This window comes from Hyla sarda, chromosome 1 (genome assembly GCF_029499605.1).
Source record: "Hyla sarda isolate aHylSar1 chromosome 1, aHylSar1.hap1, whole genome shotgun sequence".
NCBI lineage: Eukaryota > Metazoa > Chordata > Amphibia > Anura > Hylidae > Hyla > Hyla sarda.
In genome coordinates this window covers 125,940,760-125,946,573 of record NC_079189.1, presented here as the reverse complement: position 1 = coordinate 125,946,573, position 5,814 = coordinate 125,940,760, and positions in this window count along the sequence as shown.

The following is a 5,814-nucleotide window of genomic DNA, read 5'->3' as shown; positions in this document are numbered from 1 at the left end:
GGTCTCTGCGATTTAAAGGGCCACTGCGCCGCTGATTGGCGCAGTGGTTCTAATTAGTGTGTTCACCTGTGCACTCCATATATATACCTCACTTCCCCTGCACTCCCTCACCGGATCTTGTTGCCCTTGTGCCTAGTGAAAGCGTTCCCTTGTGTGTTCCTAGCCTGTGTTCCAGACCTCCTGCCGTTGCCCCTGACTACGATCCTTGCTGCCTGCCCCGACCTTCTGCTACGTCCGACCTTGCTTCTGTCTACTCCCTTGTACCGCGCCTATCTTCAGCAGTCAGAGAGGTTGAGCCGTTGCTAGTGGATACGACCTGGTCACTACCGCCGCAGCAAGACCATCCCGCTTTGCGGCGGGCTCTGGTGAATACCAGTAGTGACTTAGAACCGGTCCACTAGCACGGTCCACGCCAATCCCTCTCTGGCACAGAGGATCCACCTCCTGCCAGCCGGCATCGTGACAGTAACTTTTTAATTACTTTTTATTTTATTTTTTCTGGGATGTGATGTGACCAAAAATCAGCAATTTTGGTCTTTGGAATTTTATTTATGCTGTTCACCGTACAGGGATATTAACATTCTATTTTAATAGTTCAGACATTTCTGCATGCGGTGAAACCAAATATGTTTATTTTAGTATTTGTTATACTTTTTCATATTTATTAAACGGGAAAAGGGGGTAATTTAATTTTTTTATGGAGAAGGGGCTTATTCCTACTTTTTTAAACCTTTTACTACTTTTTATTTTTATAAAAAGCAATCTTTAGATTGTTTTTGCTGTTCAGTGCTATGTATAGGCATAGCACTAATCAGTAATATTGGTGATCTACTTGTAAAGACTGCCAGAAGGCAAATCATACAAGAATATATCACTGGAGCCAGCTGTGGACAAGGTGAGGAAAGCTCAGCCACCATTTTGACTCATCGGACCCCCGCAAACAATATATATATATATATCTATATATACAGTAACTGCCTTAGGTGTTGTGATCAGCACAGAAACTGGCTCCCACGATGCATGAGGCAAGTGCGGTTCGGTGGTTGGGTTAGCTGGTTGTCACACGAGCACATCTCCGAGGTTGGGGGTCGAAGCTCTTAGAGGAGAAGCTGTTGAATGGTAAGTTCAGCAGGAGAGCCAGGCCCCGTACAGAGGAGATCACAGTGGATAGGAGATAAATTATGTTCCCTGAAGTACACCTTTAAGGTCCCCAGAGCTCTCCCTTGTAAAAGATGCCCAAACAGATGCCTGTGCTCAGACACAATATAATGGTGTACATAAATATGCTAGTGTATTGTCAGGGGGAAAAGTTTCTCTATGTGGCAAAAAAACACAATAAAAAACAGTTTTGTTAAATGAAAGTAAAAATATTTTTAATATTTACCTCCAAATTTCAAGGTCAGGAGACCTTTTTTTGGTTTCGCTTAACACCCACTTCTCCTGTATCTTTAAATCCTTCAAAAGATGTCTTTACCATATACCTGCCTAAAACCCACTTCATGTGACATTCACAAAGAGCTATGAAAAATATAAATATTCTCCATTTTGTAGGAAATCACATTGTGATGTTGGTATGTAACTATCTGGTAGAAATGACACCCATTTTAAACCCTCCTGTAAAAGCTGAAAAATGCAAACAGATGTCTGCAGTCTCTTATGAGCTGCCGGCATATAATTTAAATGGAAAAGACGATAAGAGAAGAAAACTGCCACATCAGCAAAAACCCTTCTATTTTAAATATTCCCAGAGTATTATGGCATTATATCATTTTTATGGGCTCGTCTTTCTGCGCCGCTGCTTTCATTTGCTAAATGTTGATTATCTGACTCTGACAATGGACAAAGCACTTCATATTCTTGCTGAAATTAATATTTCTAAATAAAAAGAACACTTAATATAACTATGTACTCAACACAGAAAGGTCATAGTCATCTTTTACATGTTGTCTGTAGTCACATGTGTGTTCTCCCAGGCTTCTTCCTTTGTCTTGCAGCCTTCATATGCATTAGCCATATGTTTCTATAGGCTCAAGGCTTAGTGTACTGACAGTAGCCTGGTTTCAGCATTACCTTTCTATGATGGTCAAGTAGGGGTTACTGGTAGACTCCTGACTGTATCTCTCCCTTGTGGTGCCCTGTCACAGTCATGGCACTGGTGCAGTCCAGTCTGTCAGTCTTAGCAGACCTCATGGTGCCCTGTGGTGGTGTTCTAGTACCTAGGACCTGCTCTTCAGGTGATGCTTTGCTATTCATTGTAGTCTTTGCCTGTTATTTTATATTGTTTTGCACTGTACATTTAAGAAATGTAAAGGATATCTGTAAAGAGGTATAATGCAGAGTACTAATGGGACCCTGATTGCACAATGGTAGGTCAACCTAGCTAGGCAATGTATAGTGTAGGGGGAGGCTCTATTCAGTCTACGTCTAAGTTTAGTTTCAGTTCTGTGCAGAGCTCAGTGTGAGCTGCAGTGTGGAGAAGAGACAGTAGAAGTGTGAGGTGATCCTAGGTAAGCCTAAAGTAAATCTTCAAGCAAGGAACCTCGCCATTCTGTAAGTGTTCACCGCCCAGGAGAAGTCAGAAATTCCTACCTGTGAGCATAATACCCAGTGAATCGTTGGGCCACACAATGCTAGTTCATACTTTGGCAGTGTAGTGTTAGTTGGACACTACCAGAACCCTAGTCAGAGTGGGAGGCCTCAAAGTTAAGTCTAAAGTTCCAAGCCTGCAACAAGGAGAAGGCCCAGGAGAAGCTGTCCTATCCTCAGACTGTGTAGGTTAATGGTGCCCTGGCGTCACAAAATGATACATCTCACCACCACCCTGGGTCACGTACCATACCACAGTCTGTCTAACTCCCCGTGGCTGCCACACTGTTACAGCTGTGGCCGTCTACCGTTTATCATTCTCTCTATCAGTTACTTTAGCCTCTCTACAGTAAGGAAGAACTCTATCTGGCAGCTACTTGCCTGGCACTGAGAGGCCCTATTCAAGCAGGGCTCTGTACAGTGAGGCTCTGTGACACACTGCTAACTCACACAGCAGGATGATTGACAAGCCAGGACCCTGCTTGTCCTGCCCTCATTTCCTGTATTTGGTCTCCACACAAAGACACACAGGCAATAGCTGATGGGACAGCATTTTTTTTAATCAATACTGTATAGATTACAAATATATTACAAATATACATATACAGAAATAATTATTTTCATTGTATTAAAAATTTTGGCTAATGACAGGTACACTTTAAGATACTGTTCTAATAGCAGAAGACAGCTGCATAAGAAGAAGCCCATTATCATTCTGAGGTAGGTGGAGTTTGAGTAGAAAGAGGAAGAAAATGATAGGAGAGATAGAAGAAGAAATAGGAAATAAGGACAACAATAAAATAAGGTGGGAACAAGGGCAGACAGGGTAGTTCCCCACACCACCAAGGGAGATCATGCTGGTTAGTGTTCTTTGGCAGGAATATAAATTTAGGTTATATAGACAGAGCAATAGTCTAATGGAATAGAGTATGGACCCAGGTGGCACCTTCACATCCTTCCTTTGCAAACCATGACGGACCTAGTCCATCATGGTGCCGCTCAGGGTGTATGAAGCGGGCTCCTGATTCGAGCCCGCTCAATACCCGGTGGTGACCCCCAGCTTTTTTCAGTAGCTGGGGGCTGCCACAAATAGTTGGCATGCAGTGTCTAAAGTGAGCTCTGTACAGTGAGGCTCTGTGACACACTGCTGGCTCACACAGCAGGATGATTGACAAGCTAGGACCCTGCGCAGAGCCCTGTTAGTCCTGCCCTCACTTCCTGTATTTGGTCTCCACACAGGCAATAGCACATGGGACAGTATTTTTTTCACCACACATTTTTTACCAATACTGTATATAATACAAATATACATATAATGAAATTATTTGCATTGTATTAAAAGTTTTCGCTAACGACAAGTACACTTTAAGATACTGTCCTAATAGCCGAAGACAGCTGCATAAGAAGAATCCCATTATCATTCTGAGGTAGGCGGAGTTTGAGCAGAAAGAGGAAGAAAATGATAGGAGAGATAGAGGAAGAAATAGGAAAAAAGGACAACAATAAGATAAGGGTGGAACAAGGGCAGACAGGGTAGTTCCCCACACCACCAAGGGAGACCACCCTGGTTAGTGTTCTTTGGCAGGAATATAAATTTTGGTTATAGAGACAGAGCAATAGCCTAATGGAATAGAGTATAGAATCAGGACTGGCCCTACAATGGGTGCCACTGGGTCCATTGGACCCAGGCGGCACCTTCACGTTGCCGCCCCAAGAAGATTTTTGACCCCTTCCTTTGCAAACCATGACGGATGTATGGAGCGGGCTCCTGATTTGAGCCCGCTCCATTCCCTGTGACCACCAGCTGTTTTCAGTAGTTGGGGGCCTCAGCAAATAGCTGGCATGCAGTGTTTAGTGGGTCTAGTGGGGTGGAGTGCCCCCGCCCCTCCCCCCCCCCAGAACGTTCACGGGGGTGGGGGTTAATCCTCTCCTTCATGCCCATCCACGGCTCTGCGTTTAATAGAGCCTGGCTGGACCAGGCTCTACCAAATGATTGCAGAGCACACAGATCAACGGAGTTCTATGGAACTTTTATGAATCTAATGATTCCTCCTAAAGGTCCCCTAATGGACCAATAAAGTGTAAAATACAAAGTTTAAGAAAGGTTTAATAAAAACAGACATTAACCCATGTTTAAAGTTCAAATAACCCCCCTTTTTCATTTAAAAAACATGTAAACATAATAAAAATATATATATATTTGGTATCGCCGTGTGTGCAATTGTTCAAACTATTAAAATATAACATTATTAATTGTGTATGGTAAATGGTGTAAAAGTAAAAAAAATACAAATCCCCAGATTTGCGTTTCTTTTATTATTATGTCCTCCTGAAATAAAATGGCATAGTCCTTTTTTTTTTTTTTTTTTTTTTTTTTTGGAGGGGGGAGCATTTCACTCCTGGACCCAGGCAGCACAATGTCTTGGGCTGGCCATGTATGGATTGCTACCAAGTAAGTAAAGAGTTTCCACGGGCACCAGAGCCTAAGAAAATAGTCATTCCAGTCATGTTCCTCAGCTATCAGCTCCATCTGGAAACTATGGTTCTTTTCCTTGACTTGCATTCCCACAGAGTAACCATGTAAAAAAGCACAAATCTTAGAGCAATTCATGTATTCTTAGGCTACGTTCACACTGCCGCCGTTATTTTAGGATCGAGAAAAAGCCAGAGAAAAAATAGTGCTTGCCCCGTCTTTTTCTCCTGCTTTTTTCTCCGAAAATAACGGCGGCTTTAGAATACAATAGGGTCCATCGGGACCCGTTATTAGCCGGTAAAAAGGGAGTTTGATGGCCAAATTTGACGGAGGACTGACTCCACCTTTTCCAGCTCACCAGAGAACCTGAAAGCTGAACTAATTTATGCAGGCTAAAGTCAGCAACTGCGGCGCCAAGAAGTTTGTGACTAATTGAATTACTGAAAGTTCGCTCATCTCTAATAAGGATGACAACACCAAAGACTTTAACCTGCAGCCCTATGTATTCCCTTAAAGGGAAGTAGGTGGCAGAATCCTATCTCCAAACTCTGTCACAAAAACAAGCAGTTTACTGACTACAAGTCCCATAGGAATACATTTGGATTACTGCAACACCTTCCTGTGAGTTTTAGGGTCCATTAACATGGCAGCACATGTCATTATGGGGAATTCTGAGTGACATTCCCTTTGGGGATTGCCTTTATAACTCAACACGTGTTGGAACATGACATGATATTTATGGATTATATTAATTT